Source organism: Phyllostomus hastatus, unplaced genomic scaffold (assembly GCF_019186645.2).
Source record: "Phyllostomus hastatus isolate PE091 unplaced genomic scaffold, TTU_PhHast_1.1 phas_contig_80, whole genome shotgun sequence".
NCBI lineage: Eukaryota > Metazoa > Chordata > Mammalia > Chiroptera > Phyllostomidae > Phyllostomus > Phyllostomus hastatus.
In genome coordinates this window covers 18484880-18502378 of record NW_025333960.1, presented here as the reverse complement: position 1 = coordinate 18502378, position 17499 = coordinate 18484880, and the positions used below count along the sequence as shown (strand labels likewise).

The 17499-nt window shown below is 38.4% G+C and overlaps 1 protein-coding gene across 4 annotated transcripts in view; it reads left to right on the top strand.

Moving 5' to 3' along the window:
* Nucleotides 1-1159: 1159 nt before the first annotated feature.
* The window catches only part of ESCO1 (establishment of sister chromatid cohesion N-acetyltransferase 1), a 69839-nt gene continuing 53499 nt past the window's right edge, over nt 1160-17499 (top strand). The window contains exons 1-2 of one of the 4 annotated variants that reach the window (XR_006787001.1): nt 1160-1600; nt 13232-13352. The gene's annotated coding sequence lies outside the window, so the exon portion shown is untranslated. The remainder of the gene's footprint in view (nt 1601-13231; nt 13353-17499) is intronic. The other 3 variants (XM_045849995.1, XM_045849993.1, XM_045849994.1) reach the window with 3 other exon arrangements.

Here is a 17499-nt window from a genome sequence, read left to right as displayed (position 1 = left end):
GTTTAGAGGAAAAGAAACCCCACCAGTTGTCTGACAGTCTAAAGGTAAAGCCAAATGTAGGCTAGATACTCTGATAGATAACCAGCTTTAATCAGGTCGGCAGTCTATTACTGCGCTTTTTCTTCCACTTTAAGCCATTTGGCATATGCCATCAAAGTATATGTATCAGGGACTGGGGGATGGGAGTGGGGAGAGTAGGCATGTTTTTGACAAGTAACAATGTATGGTGATGAGGGTAATGGCCTCACACATCAAAACCAATTTTTTAAAACTTTTATTTAATTATTTATTTAGAGGGGAAGGGAAGGAGAAAAGGAGAGAAGGCATGTGCCCTGGCTGGGGAATCGAATCGGCAGCCCTTCGGTTCGCAGGCCCGCGCTCAGTCCACTGAGCTACACCAGCCAGGGCCCAACTTTTTTTATTTTTAAACCATAGACTCTCGCCAGACTAAATTTAAAGTACATTTTGGTTTTATTGGGTTTCAAAATAGGTCAGGAAGGGAAGAACTCACCTACGCCCCTCTTCAGATTCTTAAAGGCAAGAGTACGATTTATCCATCCTTACAGTTCAGCAAAGAGAGAGGAGTAAAGGCAGTGTGGGAGCCATGAATCCTAGTGGTAGAACCCTAGATTCTATCTTTGAGACTTCGAAGAACCAAAGCTTTGTTTGAACACCCACCGTGACTACACCTAGAGGAATATTCTACAGTTTCTTAGGGACTCTTGTGCTCTCGTTCACAAGGAGGACAGTGTAAATTTGGAGTCGATGGAGTGCATTGCAGGAGGAGAGAGAAGGGTCAATTACCTCCCCTTTTCTTTACATCGGCCCATTTAGAATATTAAGGGTATTTGAATTAGAGGTGGCAGGGAACAGTACCTGCACCCGGCATAGGAACCTGCCGCAACGTATTTCCAAAACAAACCACCACCGCTGGGGGCGCGGATGGCTTTATTCCAAGAAAGGACCCCGGGAAGGGTAAGCGATCACCGCCAGGGGGCGAGGCCATCTCCCCGCAAGGCGCCCACCCGCGGTGCGCGCACGCGAGGCCTCCCACCGCGCCTGCGCCTAGGATAGACGCTGGCTTGCCTTTCCCCGACGCCCCGCCGACCCGGCCGGGGTGAAAAACTGCGTGACACGCAGCGAGCGTGGCGGCCATCTTCTTCAGGATACGTCAGTCGAACCCTTTAGGGTTGAAGTTGAGCGTTGCGCAAGCGCGCCCAAGTCTGTCGCAGGTAACTCCCATCTGACGGGCGAGGCGTCGCAGTCGCCGCCGGAAGTTTGGCGTTTCTGCGCCGCGGGGGAGGTGGCTGTCGCGGCAGAAGCAGCTGAGTGTCTTCTGATACCCGGATGTGAGGCGGACTGCCGGCTCCCGTAGTCCCTCGGCCAGGCGTGAGGAAGGTACGCGAGCGTCCCGACAGTCTCCGCCGCCAGCTGTCGGACCGCTTGCATCTTCATTTCCCTTTTACCAGCTCCTCTAAAGAGCCGGACGCCTTTCTCACTCTCGTGTCCTGTTGCCCCGCACGCCCCTTTCTATTTCTCTTGTCCCAGTTCCTCGCGCCTTTGGGAGGCAGCGGGCGGCTCCCACACGCCGTTGCTTGAGGTAAGCAAACAACCTGGCCGTCTTCGCTGCCCAGTCCGCGCATCACCTGCTGCTGCTTGCTGGGCGGGTCAGCAGTAAAAGGGGCCATGACCGAGACCGCGTCAGGCTGGGGCTCCCTCGGCGGCCGCTAGGGCGCCAGAACCCCGAGATGGTGTGCATCTATTGAGTGAAACTGCGGGTGGCGTCGGCGGTGGCCCTCAGGTAGCCTCGGGCCTTGTTCCCGCCCCCGGCGGCTTCACTTCTCGGTGTTTCCCCTGAGCCCTCGCGGAGCTGCGGTTCCAGCGGCTGGCTGCCCTACCCGCGTCGCCACCCGTTGACCCGGCCTGAACCCGGAGGCCTCTGCAGTCTGAGGGGTCGGGGACTTAGGAATCATGGTTTCACAGTCTTGAGCTTGAGACCGGACTGGGGGCTTGAGTCCAAGGTCATAGAATAATTCGGGTTGGATATGAGAGTCTGGGCACAGGTAAAGTCCCCCTAAAGTAGATATAGATGCAATGAAGGCCATAATAAGGTCTCTGGGAGCAGAAGGAAGTTGGATTCTCGATTTTTAGCATTATTTATAAGATGATTTGACAACGGGGATTTGTTTTACTCGGGCAGACTGGGATACCAAGTCCAATCTCCTTGTCCCGTCCCTCACCTCCCTTATTACTACCTCTAATGTGGAGTTCTGAAAACCCAGCACCTGCAATATTTTTCTGGGCGTGAGGGTGGGGAGGACCGGTGGGTAATGCAGCGGGGAAGGAGGAAGGAGTTAAATCATTGCGATTTGAGAAGTACTTGTTTTTTGTAGTTCTTAAATCACAGAAATGGGAAACTTTCAGCAGGAAGTAGTTGCAGCACACAGTATTTAAATACTGTTGTCAAATGATATTTTAGTAAATAATTGGGTTTTGCAGAAACCAGTAAAATGCTACTTAGTGGAATACTAGAATGTGAGTTTTGTTTTCCCCACTTAACATTACTTTTTAAAAAACTGGGTAGAACACTGGTTTTAGTTTAAAACATTCTGGATGCAGTGAACTTGGCTGTATTAATCCTTTTTTCTGATTTGGTACTTAGATTCTGCTTTACACATTGCCCTAACACCAGTGGAACTTTTTTTAATTTGAAAAACTTGAAAATTCTCACCAGGGAATTAGATATGAGAATAGGATAAAAAGTGCTTACAAATGCTTAATTTGAAAGTTGCAAATTCAGGCCTTACAACATGTGAGGAAATAAAACTAACAGATACTTCCTCCTTTTAGGTAGAGTGCAGTATATACCTCCTAAGATCAGATGTGTGACTTTGGAAGTGTTTTTTTAGAACAAAGCTTGCCCTGGCTTATAAACTTCTGCCCACCTTAATCATTCCTGGCGTATATTGCTATTCCTCATTGATCAGCATTATAATTCTCTGGTGAACAATAACTTTTTAATACCAGCCCCATACAAGGTTTTGTGCTAGGCATTTAAATCGATAAGTTATGCCTTCAGAAGAACTGAAAAAGGACCCTAATTAATGAATGCCATTAACTTTCTTTGCTGGATGGCACTTTGTAGCTTGGTAATTTATTACAGGACAAAGTGCATTGTATTTATTCTAATAATAAAGATGACTAGCATTGCACAATTCAAAAGAATAGGTTTTTAAGTAAAAATTTTTTTCGTGACTTTTATTGGCATATTTGTTTCACAGAGTTTTTTGAATAACCTCTACTGAAGGTGATAAGAAGTTTATTTTTTTTAAGATTTTATTTATTTTTAGAGGAAAAGGGAGGAAGAAAGAAAGGGAGAGAAACATCACTGTGTGATTGCCTCTCATGTCCCCTGCTCTGGGGACCTGGCCTGCAACCCAGGCATGTGCCTTGACCAAGAACTGAACCAGAGACCTCTTGCTTTGTAGGCTGGCATTCAGTCCACTGATCCACACCAGCCAGGGCTGAAGGTGATAAGAAGTTTAGATGGGGGGTGGGCTGGGATGGGAGTAAAAGGCAGAAAACTCTACTTGAACAATTAAAATAAAATAAAAAAAGTTTAGATGGTTAGAAACCAACTCCAGTAAAATTGTTACCATAGATAATTCATTTAAGGACTTTATTAACTTTTTGAAGCCCAGACTGTTTTCTGTGCTTTTTTTTTTTTTTTGGCACAGTGAAAGTTCGTTGGTCTCTTTGTGCATAAATTTTGTATTCTAGTTACATATTGTAGTTACTCTTGGCAAATTTATCATTCTGTTAACCTAATCATCCTGTCTTTTCTTTTTTTGAGGGGCTACATCTTATGCTTAATTGGATTATAGTACATCTGAAAAGATGTTCTGTGCTCTCTTCAGCTTACTTTAAACATTTATGGCTGTATACATGAGAGTCAACAGAAATAACTCAGGATATAAATAAAAATGGGGTATTGAATATTACTTTATTACAGTGGTTCTCAAACTATTTAGTCAGGATCCTTTTACATTCTTAAAAATTATGTAGGACTCCAACTAGCTTTTGTTTACATGGGTTATATTTGTTGATAGTGTATTTGAAATAAAATATTAATTCACTAAAGAATAGTAAACTAATTACAGGTTAATATGAATAATGTTTTTAAATGAAAAACAACTACTTTTCAAAACACAAAAAAATTAGTTAAAGAATGGCAACTGTTTTACATTTTTGTGAATTTTTTAAATATCAGTTTCTGCATTTAATCTGTTATATGTTGTTCTGGTTGAAATATATGAAGAAAATCTAGCATCACTGTTGGGAGGAGTACTTTAATAACTATTTAGGTAATTGTGATAGTCTTTGATTCCACAACAAAATTCAACAAATTGTAATTTTTTAAATGTCAGCTGTAATGTGGAATCTGAAACCATATCTACACACTTTTCTTAAAATACTGCATTAAAATTCATTGATCTGTTTTGTACTTCTTGTTGATCTTTTACCTGTATATGATTTTGATCTAAGGAACCCCCTAAGGGTCTCTGGAATCCTTAGGGCCTTTTACCACATTTAGAAGACTATTGCTTTAATGTAAATAATTATATAGTTTAGAATTAATGCAGTTATTGAAGCTGAAAAGGGTAATGATAATATGATAATGAAGTTGTCAGGTAAAGTGAAACTAGGAGTAACTAAGGTAAATATTTTCTTATATTCTCTTTTCATTAAAAATGTTACTGTATCAGCAATATTATTACAGCTTATTATTATTATAGTTACTACTAAGTAAGTATTTATGTTGTGTCAGGACCTGTTTTAAGGACTTACTGTTTGGAAATGTTTCTACTGTGTCATCTTTAGTGATGGTTAAGAGAAAGACAAATATAATTTAACTTATTTTTTTTCCTTTACATACATTATTCTCTGTAACACAGATATAGTTCCATAGGCTGAAGGCTTTCCCCCTAAGATCAACAAGAAGACAAGGATGTCTATTCTTGCCACTTACATTCAACATTGTGCTGGAGGTTCTACCCAGGACAGTTAGGCAAGAAAAAAGAAATAAAAGAAAAAGAAAAGAAATAAAGAAAATTTAGAAAGTAATAAAAAAACTATTTCTACTTGCAGATAACTTGATCTTATATGATAAAAATCCTAAGGAATCCACAAAAAAACTTATTAGAACTAAGAAATGAATTCAACAAGGTTATAGAATACAAAGTCAATGTACAAAAATCATTTGTGTTTCTGCATACTACCCCATGAACCATCCAAAAAGGAAATTAAGAGAATTCCTTTTATAATAAGTAAAAAAAATAAAGTACAGTAGGTCCTTGATAATGTCTCAAGAAATTGTAACTGATGATAAATTGTAGCATTTCTTAGAATGGTAATGGGTGCCATAGGATCTTAACTCTCTTTTAGATCAATTAGCCTATATCTGTGATGAAATTGGTTTCATTTATATTGTTTCCCTTAACATTGCAGAACCCATTGACAACGTTAAATTACTAACAAGCAAATTTAACAAATGTGTAAGGTTTGACACTAAAAATTATGAAATATTGCTTACAAAATTAAAGATAACCTAAATAAATGAAAAGATATCTATGTGTAAGGATTAGAAGATTTACTGTTAAGATGGCAATATTCTATATTGATCTATAGATTCAGTGCAATCCCTGCCAAAATCCTAGCTGACTTGCAGAAATTGAGAAGCTGGTCCTAAAATTCATATAGAATAGCCAAAACAATTTTGAAAAACAGTAATAAAGCTGAGGGACTCACACTTCCTCATTAAAAAACTTACTACAAAATGAACCGAGAACCCTTCCCAGGTAGCTCAGTTGGTTAGAGTTGTTGTCCCAGTGTGCCAAGGTTGATCCTGGTTGGGGCACATAAAAGAATCAGTCAATGAATGCATAAATAAGTGAAGCAACAAATCAGGCAATCAGTCAGTCAATCTCCCTCCCCCCCTTCCCCTCCTTCCCACTCTGCTTCCCCTTCGTCCTTCCTCTCTCTCTAAAAATCAATGAATAAAATTAAAAAAAAAAAAAGCCAAGAATATACAATGGGTAAAAGGACAGTGTCTCCAGTAAATGGTGTTGTGAACACTGGAAAGCCACATACAAAGGAATGAAACTGGACCCTTGTTTCACACCGTACATAAAAATTAACTCAAAATGAATTAAAGACTTGAATGTAAGACCTGAAATCATAAAACTCCTAGAAGAAAATATAGATGGTAAACTCCTCAATATCAGTCTTGGTGATGATTTTTTGAATCTGTCACCAAAAGCAAAAACAACACAAGCAAAAATAAATACGTGGGAACTATGTCAAACTAAACAGCTTCTGCAAAGCAAAGGAAACCAACAACAAGATGTAAAGGTAACCTACTGAATGGGAGAAGATATTTGTAAATGATATGTTTGATAAGGGGTTAATATCCAAAATATGTAAAGAACTCATAGAACTCAATAGCAAAAAAAAAAAAAAAAATCCGATTAAAAAATGGTCAGAAGATCTGACTAGACATTTTTCCAAAGAAGACAGACAGATGGCCTACAGGCATATGACAAGATGTTCAACATCCCTAATCGTGAGAGAAATGCAAATCAAAACCACAGTGAGATATCACCTCACATCTGTTAGAATGGCTATCATCCAAAAAGACAAGAAATAAGTGTTGGTGAGGAAGTGGAGGAAAGGGAACCCTTGTGTACTGTTGATGAGAATGTTAGTTGATGCAGCCACTTTGGAAAATAGTATGGAGGTTTCTCAGAAAATTAAAAATAGAGTTACTACATGATCCAGCAATTCCACTTCTGCATATTTATCCAAAGAAAATGAAAAGCACTAACTCAAAATGATAATATGCACCCCCATGTTTCTTGCAATTCATTGCAGCATTATTTACAATAGCCAAGATGTGGAAGCAACTGAAGTATCTATCATTGGATGAATGGATAAAGATGTATATATATATATATATATATATATATATATATATATATATATATATATGTGTGTGTATATATATATATATAGTGGAATATTATTCAGCCATAAGAAGAATGAAGCCATAACATAAATGTACCTCTAGGGCATTATGCTAAATGAAACAAGTTAGATAAAGACAAATGCTGTATCAGTTAGGTTCTTGAACCCAATTTCTGTACATGTGCCTCTGTGTGTGTGTGTGTGTGTGTGTGTGTGTGTCTTGGGGGCATCCTGTACAATAACAAGCAATTTCAGACACCATCAAGGTGTTCTACAGTTCAACACTGATAGTGTCAGATCCTACAGGTTAAGGATTCAGTCTTAACCTCCTCTGCCCCGCAAACACACACTCACAAGCCCAGGTTGTTACCTGTGCTTCTGAATGACCAGCTACTGACTGAACTGGAGGTTCCAATGACCTTCTTCAACTCAATGCCAGTTGCAAAATCCAAGTTTTTACCTGTGCTTCTATAAATCAGAAGTTCCCATGAAGTCTTCCTTGGGTTCAATTAATTTGCTAGAGCACCTCATAGAACTCTGGGATCCATTTGAACTCAGAAACAGCCAGATGGAGGAGTTGCATTTGGGCAAGGCATGGAGGAGGGGTATGGGGCTTCCACTGCTCTCTTGAGCACCTCATTCTCATTTTACCCCACGTCATACCATATACAGAGTGAACTCAAGATAAATTAAAGATCTAAATGTAAGCTAAAACTACATAAATGTATATCTTCATGGAGAAAGTATTTGTAAATTGTACATCTGATGAAAGCTTAATATCCAGGTAAAGAGCTCTTACACCTCAATAATAAAAAGGAAAGTGACTAAATTTTTAAAATGTGGAAAGGATTCTAATAGACATTTTTCCAGACAAGAAATAGAATTGGCCAATAAATATATGAAAAGATACTCAATGTGATTGGGAAAATGCAAATGAAAGCTATAATGCAATAGCACTTTACACCCAAAAGGATGACTAAAATGTAAAAATAATAACAAATGCTGACAAGCATTGTAGAGAAATTGGAACTTTCATACAAAGCTGGTGGAAATTTAAAATGATGCAGCTGGTTTGGGAAATAGTTCCTCAAAATTTAACCTTAAGTTACTATCTGGCCCAGCAATTATAGTGTGTGTGTGTGTGTGTGTGTGTGTATCTCCAAGAGACCTAAAACACACACAAAAACTCATTCAGGATTGTTTATCCAGCATTATTCATGGGAACCAAAAGGTAGAAACAGTCCATCAAACAGTCCATCAGTTTGTGACTAGATAAACGAAAATGGCATGTTCATATGATGGAATAGTCTTCAGCATAAAAAACAAGGTATTTTTAATACATGCTACATTACTAGAACCCTCAAAACGTTATGCTAAGTGAATGCGAAGCCCAAAAGGCTGAACATTTTGTGATTCCATTTGTACAAGACATCTAAAATAGCCAAATTTGTAGAGATAGAAAGTAGATTTGTAATTACAGGAGGCTGGAAGGATTGGGAAATGGGGAATGCCTGCTAATGGGTACAGGATTTCTTTTAGGAGTAATGAAAATATTCTGGAGATCAGGTACACTCAGGGTGGTAGTGTTAACAAAGCAAACCTGGCCACATCCATGTGGCACCTTGACGCATAACCCAACAATTAGTGTTGAAACAGGTTTTTATTTATAAGATTTCAACCTTGAAGGAGGAGCTGAGAGCATTCCTGTTCAGAGCCCTGTTCTCCCATGAGACCCAGCACTTTCATTATTCCCTACCACGCTATAAGCTAAAAACATGCCCCCCAAATTCCCCATATCCTGATCTGTTCTTAAGCCAGCTGCACAAACAGTTCTCCATTTGCTCTGGAAGGCACACTCATGGGTTTCAGAGTTGCCATCCTTTCGCAAGAGCTCTCTCCTTCAGGATCTGGGGTATGTTGTCTTCAACCTCTGTGTAGTAGTCCAGGAAAACATGTGCATTTTTATTGTGGATCATGGTGAAGTCTAGGAAGGTACATGTCCCAAGAAAGAGGCTTCTCTATACATCCTTTAGATAAGCAAAAGTCAACAGTCTGAGCATTCCCCGCCACAGTTCAGTATTCCAGGCATCTCCCATGAATCTGTGCTTGGTTAGGTAGATCCCTACAATTCCCAGCTCCATCAGATTTGCCGGTATCTTCTTCAGACAGGCTTCCCAGTGGGTCCCTTCTTTCTCACTCCAGCTCCGGCTTGCTACAGACTGGCATGCCTGCTTCCCGGTCTACAGCCTGGATGGCTGCATCTCCTCATACCTGCCTTTCCCTTACTATACCCAGCTGCATGGTGGAATCCTGACTGTTGGCCAGTATGGCTTCTTGTTGCTTCCTCATTACCCCATGGTGGACCCACCCTTATTTTAAATGACCTGGAGCTTCCTACATGACCTCATATCTGGCTCCTTCTACAATTTGCTTATTTTGCCACTTCTCCCATATGTTTTACATTTATTCGGCTGCCATCTTTCGTGTGGACAAAGGTGACTCATTACACAGGGGCTTCTGCCTCCCTTGACTATATCATGAGTCCCTGAGTGTTCTTAAAGTCACGTAGTCCTTTTGCCAGGCCTGGTAGCACAACTATTAACTAGCCATCAACTTGCCACAAATAGGCAAAGTATACTAAGTGGTTTCATCCCTTCTCTTCCCCCAACCATGGGCAGTGGGAAATTTCTCCTATACTTTGAGGACCCCTCTGCACCCTGTTACAGCATGGTCTAACACACTGGAGGTAGCTTATGCAAATATTCTGGAGTTAGATCATGGCAATTGTACAATTCCAAACATACTAAGGACCACTAAATTGTACACTATAAAAAGGTGGATTTTTTTTTTCCGGCCAAGATGGAGGCATAGGTAGACACTGTGACTCCTCGCACAACCAAAATAAGGACAACAAAAATTTAGAAACAAAAAAACAACTAGTACTGAAAGAAAATTGAACTGTATGGAAGTTTGACAACCAAGGAGTTAAAGTAGACACATTCATCCAGACCGGTAGGAGGGGTGAAGTCGGGTGGCTGGGTGGAGAGGGGTCTCGGCAAAAAAAGTGGTGGCCAGTGGACCCCGGGCGCACAAGGTGGCAGCGGGCAGACCCAGGGAGGGGGCAGATCATGGAGGGGTGCAGCGTGCAAGATGGTTTAAAGAACTGGGTGGTCCCACATTCGCACACAGATAAACGAGGCTAAAATGGGGTGCAAGACAGACCATGCAAACCAGGGTCCCAGCATGGGGAAATAAAGCCTCAAAACAATTGAAAACACCTGTGGGGGTTAAAGTGCCAGGAGAGACTCCTAGCCTCACAGGAGAGTTTGTTGGAGAGACCCACAGGGGCCTAGAACATACACAAACCCACCTACATGACAGCACCAAAAGGGCTCAGTTTGCTTGGGGGAAGTGGTGGAAGGGACTGAAATCCAGCAGAGAGTAGAGTTAGCACCATTGTTCCCTCTTGGACCCCTGCCCCACATACAGTGTCACAACCCAGCAATTGGGTTGCCCTGCCCAGGTGAACACCTAAGGTTCCACCCCTCTATGTAACAGGTGCATCATGACAAACAAAATGGCCCAAATGAGAGAACAAATCAAAGCTCAGAGCAAATACAACTAAATGACAAAGAGATAGCCAACCTATCAGATGCACAGTTCAAAGCACTGGTAATCAGGATGCTCACAGAATTGGTTGAATTTGGTTGCAAATCGGGAAAAATTGAAGGCTATGCTAAGTGAAATAAAGGAAAATATTCCCACCGATAGTGATGGGAAGGAAACTGGGACTCATCAATGGAGTGGAGCAGAAGGAAGAAACAACCAACTAAACGAAAAAGAAGAAACTAGAATTCAAAAAAATGAGAAGAAACTTAGGAACCTCCAGGACATCTCTGAACGTTCCAACATCTGAATTATAGGAGTACCAGAAGGAGAAGAGGAAGAGCAACAAGTGGAAAACTTATTTGAACAAATAATAAAGGAGAACTTCCCCAATCTGGCAAAGGAAATAGACTTCCAGGAAGTCCAGGAAGCTCAGAGAGTCCCAAAGAAGCTGGACCCAAGGAGGAACACACCAAGGCACATCATAATTACATTAGCCAAGATTAAAATGAAGGAGAGAATCCTAGAAGCAGCAAGAGATAAGGAGACAGTTATCTACAAAGGAGTTCCCATCAGACTGTCAGCTGGTTTCTCAAAAGAGACCTTGCAGGCAAGAAGGGGCTGGAAAGAAGTATTCCAAGTCATGAAAGGCAAGAACCTCCATCCAAGATTGCTCTATATAGCAAAGCTTTCATTTAGATGGAAGGGCAGATAAAGCACTTCTCAGATAAGGTCAAGTTAAACGAGTTCATCATCACCAAGCCCTTATTATATGAAATGTTAAAGGGACTTATCTAAGAAAAATAAGATAGAAAACATGTACAGTAAAATGACAGCAAACTCACAATTATTAACAACCACACCTAAAATAAAAACTAAGCAAACAACTAGAACAGGAACAGAACCACAGAAATGGAGATCACATGGAATGTTAGCAACAGGGGAATGGGAGGAGGAGAGGGGGGAAAAGGTACAGAGAGTAAGTAGCATAGATAGTAGGTAGAAAATAGGGGGAGGGTAAGAATATGAGGAATGTAGAGGATAAGGAACTTATAAGTATGACACATGGATATGAACTAAAGGGGGGAATGTGGGTGGGAGAGGGTATGCAGGGTGGAGGGGAGTGAAGGGGGAAAATGGAACAACTAATGGCATGATCAATAAAGTATATTTAAAAAAGTGAATTTTATGGTATAGGAATTATCAATTATAAAATATTTTAAAACAAATTAAAATGTGATGTATAATGTAAATATTTTGATTAAAATTTGATTACATTTTATTATAAAGCATAGTGGGAAATTAGATGTAATCTTAAATTCTTGGGTACTTTCTAACATGTATGTTGTAAATATCTGTAGTAAAATAAAAATGTTTTTGTGGGTTTTCGAAAGTGGTCATTTTAGGTAAAGTTTGATTATTGGTTTTTGGTCCCAATATGATTTTATTAGGATTATATTAATAGGTTAGCTATGGTTGTGGGGTGTGTCTTCTCAATTTGTTAGCAGGTTAGAGAATACATTTTGGTACTTGATTGCAAGGTTTATTTAATAGAAAAGGAGTTATTAATTTTTATAATGCTAGATTCATGATGACTTAGCATGTAGGGCAAACTAAAGTGAAATTAACCATAGCATACCTTAACAGGTGATTGACAACTACTGTAGATTTGTGTATGAATTTACCTCTTTTATAAAGTAGGTGCCAACTGCCAAATGTATTAAATATTTAAAATTGAGAGGAAAAGTACAATGATTTAATTTGTCATTTTAAAAATTAGGATTCTTAGTGCTAAAGTAGTAAAAGAAATTAAATAAACTTTGTTTTCTAAGTTATTGTACCTCAGAGGCTTAATCTTCACTATTGTAAGTTTGGAGCTTCCCAGAAAACAAAAATAACTGCAGTGTGTAAATTAACAGGTATTGCTGCATGCAAAACTGTCCTGGAACTCAATGACTTAAAACAACACTTTATTAATTTTGCTTATACATTTGTAGAGTGGGTTAGGTAATTTAGGTTAGGCTTGGCGGGGCATCTTTGGGTGTGGGTGGGCTTCTCATTGTGGGTTGGGCTTGGAACCTTATTTGGGATTTGGCTTAGTTCTACTCCTTGTGTTTATTCTGGGTCCTAGGCTGAAGGGGCAGTGTCTATTTGGTGAAGCTTTTTTTCTTGGTGATGGCAGAGATACAAGAGTGCAAGCCCAACTACACAAAGACATTGCAAATCTTTGCATCATTTCTGCTGACGTCCCATTAGCTGAAACAAGTCAGATGGCCAAGGCTTTGGAGGCAGGGAAATACATTTTGCTCACCTGGAGACTGGAATAAGGAGTGGTCAAGCTCAGCATTAGTTAGGAAGAAAGATACACTCCCACGTAGGTGGGGTTTGGGGTAGGATGAAGTGATTATTTTGGAAGAAAGCCCACATATATTAAACTCATATAAATATGAGATGGTGCCCATGTTGCAGCTGTGTGATGTTTTGCATGTAATTATGAAAATGGTTGTTAAGCCATTGTTGACTTAGTCTTGCTTAGTGTAAGTTGTTTTATTACATCATTTAATAGATAATACTGTTTTTGTATTCTTGTGTTTTTTAATAGATTGTTTTATCTTAGCTATAGAATTTTCATTTAAAGATTAATTCCCAAATAACATGGGAAGTTATTAGAAGCATCATTCGTCAACTTAAAGAAAAAAGAAATATGCGATTTCCATCTTAAGGTAAGTGGCTTATACTTTCATAATTTGGTGCTTTCCAAGATGATTAGTTAGTGTGCCAAATATACTTTATATTTTCAGAGAGAAATATAACTAATATTTTAAGTTTTTGCCAAGATTATATGTCTACATAATAAAACATTTAAGTGGATATATAAGTGAAAAGAGCTTTTTTCACAGTTGTGACAGTTCTTGTATATTTACAGTTCTTTTATATTTATATTATTCTGTTATCACAGTAGCTATTTGTGGTTTCTTTCTTGTGAATATAGAATGCACTAGCTTTTGCTATTTATTGACTGTATTTTTTGCCACTTGTGTCTCTCAAACTTGGCTTCTGAATTTTGTGACAAGGCTCAAAAGCATTTTCTCTCTGAGAATAAATATTAAAATTCTCACACTATTTTAATGGTTTAATTTTTAATGACTAATTTTTTCCTAGATATCATCTCACTCTTAAACCAAAATTGCCCAGATGGTTACCTGGCTGTCTTAACATCAGTTAATGAATAATCTTTTCTTCATTAATTTGAAATTAATGAAATTAATACCACCTTTATAAATATGTACTAAATTTCTTTAAGCGTTCTGGCCCGTTTTAGAGTCTCTCTTACCTTATTGATATGTTGAAACTAAATTGTTAATTATTACAACTAAACATATTTTAATATCAGCAAGCACAAATCTATACCCATTACATTTTTTTGATTTATGTATGTGTGTAGTATTGAAACTGGTGTGTGATATTTTCTTCTGTTATATATTTCAATTGATAGTTGTTTATTTAAAGCTTTTGGGGTTTTTTTTAACCTATTTACTATAGTGAATTCACATACTAATAGTTTTTCTATTGATTGCCTTGGATTTTTTTTCTGCAAATAATTTTCTTTCAAAATTTCTTTTATTATCTCTCCTTATTTAATTGTATCACCTCTGCAACACTCTTAAAGATATTTGCTGAATTAGTGGAAGACTTCTTGTGTTACCCCATATAGCATGATTCTTGCTTTTTTTGGTTTGTGTACTCCAAAAGTTGATGGTACTAAGAAAGAAATATTTGCAGGTATCCTCAATATTTCAGTATTGCCAACTCATTCCTTTTATTGGCATGAGTAGAGAATCAAGACTGGGTACATAAGCATATTTGTATTATCAATAGCACTTCTTTTTATAAAATCTTTTTAATTATCTAACTTATTCACATGAAATTCAGTAATGGCACATATGTTATCTTTTCCTTGTTTATTTCTGAACTCTTTTCTCCTTTTTCTCTGATTCACTTTAATACATTCATTTTTTGCTGCACTTTCTCTTGTAATTCCTAGAATACATATGGGAAGTCAATTCTTTGAAACCCTACATGTTTAAGAGTATTCTTATTCGAGGCTCACACTTAATTATTTGGACATTGAATTCTACTTTGAACATAATTTTCTTTCTGCGTTTTGAAGAATTTTCCCCTTACCTCTGTTCTCTTGGTATTGAGAAGTCTATGTAATTCTGATTACATACATTTGAGGGTTTTTTCCTCCCTCTAGAAACTTGAGGGTCATCTTACATTTCTCATAATATGCTTTTTAAAATCTTATTGTCATTGTGCTAGATAATTTTGGCCATTTTAATCTAGGAACTTGTGTCTTTAGTTGTAGGAAATTTCTTGTATTCTTTTTTTTAGTGCTTTTTCTCTTTTTTCTAACCCCAGTTACTAGGTTATTGGATGTTCATTGATAGTCCTTTACTTTTCTTATCTTTTTGTCTCCTGTTTGTCATCTGAATCTTTTTGTTTAACTTTATAGAGATCTCCTTACCTTTATCTTGTAATGCTTTTATTAACTTTTAAATTTCTTTTGTACTATTTTTCATTTTAAAGACATCTTTTTTGTGCTATGAATGTTTTTGTGTATTTCGTGGATGAATTGACCTTTTTTAAAGTTTTTGTTACTGCATAGTTTGTTTCTTCCAAACTACTTGTTTCCTGTTTTTCTTTTTCTTTTCCTTTTCCATTTTAAGGTTTTCTTTGTGTATGTGGAAATTCTTGTTTATTTCCTCAGTGGTTACAATCGAGGTACTGAAAACTGATTGTATGCTGCCTGTGTTGAAATAGTGGGTGGGCTGGTAGTCTGATTATAGGGTGTGAGTTGGTGTGTATGTGTCCCTTTTTTCGGCTTTCAGTAATTTTATTTTCCAGTTGCAATTGGCATACAATATTATATTAATTTCTGGTGTACAACCTAGAGATTATATGTTATATGACTTACTAAGTGATCATCCTGGTAAATCTAGTACCATTCTAACCTTCTATAGTTATTGCAGTGTTATTGACTCATTCCTTTTGCTGTACTTTACATCCCCGTGACTTCTGTAACTATCAAATTGTACTTTCTAATCCCTTCACCTTTATCACCCATTCCCCTAATCCCCTTCGCATCTGGCAGAATGTTCTCTATGAGTCTGTTTCTGTTCTGTCTATTTTGTTTTGTGAGAGTCCACATAAAGCTGACATTACATAGCATTTTTCTTCCTCTGTCTGACTTATTTCATTCAGCACAATACCCTCTGTATCCATCTATGTTGTTGTAGATTGCAAGATTTCTAATTGTTCATAGATATGTATTTATTGCCATTTTATTCACATTTTTATTTATCTTTTTCTTCTTAAAGAAGACCCTTTAATGTTTTCTCAATACTGGTTTGGTGGTGATAAACTTACTTAGTTTTTTCTTGTCTGTGCAGCTCTTGATATAGAGTAATCTTGGTTGTAGGTCCTTGCTTTTAATCACTTTGAATATTTCTTGCCAGTTCCTTTTGGCCTGCAAAGCTTCTGTTGAGAAATCACCTGATAGTCTTATGGGAGCTCCCTTGTAAATAACTAACTGCTTTTCTCTTCCTGCTTTTAAGATTCTCTCTTTTTAACCTTTCATGTTTTCATTGTGATGTGTCTTGGTGTGGGCCTCTTTGGGATCACCTTGTTTGGGACTATCTATGCTTCCTTAACTTGAATGTCTGTTTCCTTGACCAGTTGAGGTAAGTTTCCATCATTATTATTTTTCGTTAGTATTTATTTATTTATTTATTTTTAATTTTTTGTTGTGCAATTACAGTTGTCTGCATTTTCCCCTCACCACTCCCCCCCACCCCAGCCAATTCTACCTCCCTCCCCTCCACCCTCCCCCTTGGTTTTGTCCATGTGTCCTGTATAGTAGTTCCTGAAAACCCTTCTCCCCACTGTCCCTTCCTGCTTCCCCTCTGGCTGTTGTTAAATTGTTCTTAATTGCAGTGTCTCTGGTTATATTTTGTTTGCTTTTTTCTGTTGTTGATTTTGTTCCAGTTAAAGGTGAGATCATGTGGTATTTGTCCCTCACCACCTGGCTTTTTTCACTTAGCATAGTGTTCTCCAGTTCCATTCATGTTGTCGCAAGGGGTAGGAACTCCTTTTTCCTCTCTGCTAGAAGTTCTCTGCATAGAATTCCATTGTGTAAATGTACCATAGTTTTTTGATCCACTCACTCACTGACGGGCACTTAGGTTGCTTCCAGCACTTGGCTATTGTAAATTGTGCTGCTATGAACATTGGGGTGTGTAGGTTCTTTTGGATTGGTGTTTCAGGGCTCTTAGGGCATAATCGTAGCAGTGGAATTGCTGGGTCAAAAGGCAGCTCCATTTTTAGTGTTCTGAGAAAATTCCATAGTGTTTTCCACAGTGGCTGCACCAGTTTGCATTCCTACCAACAGTGCACTAAGGTTCCCTTTTCTCCATATCCTCTCCAGCACGTTTGTTGTTTTGTTTATGATGGCCATTCTGACCGGTGTGAAGTGGTATCTCATTCCATGGTTATATTTTTCACATAGGTTTTTATTTTTGCTCTCTCTTCTGGCATCCCCATGATGTGAATGTTGGTGTGCTTGTTTTTGTCCCAGAGGCTCCTTATACTATCATCATTTTTTTTTTTCTGTTCCAGTTGGGTGCTTTCTACTTTTTTATCTTTCAAATCTCTAATTTGATCTTCTGCTTCATCTACACTACTGTTGATTCCCTGTAGTGTATTCTTCATTTCTGACTGGTTCTTTTTTGTTTTCTAGTTTCTTTTTGTTTCTTATCTCTTTGTTGAAGTTTTCATTATGTTCATCTACTCTTCCCCTAAGTTCATTGA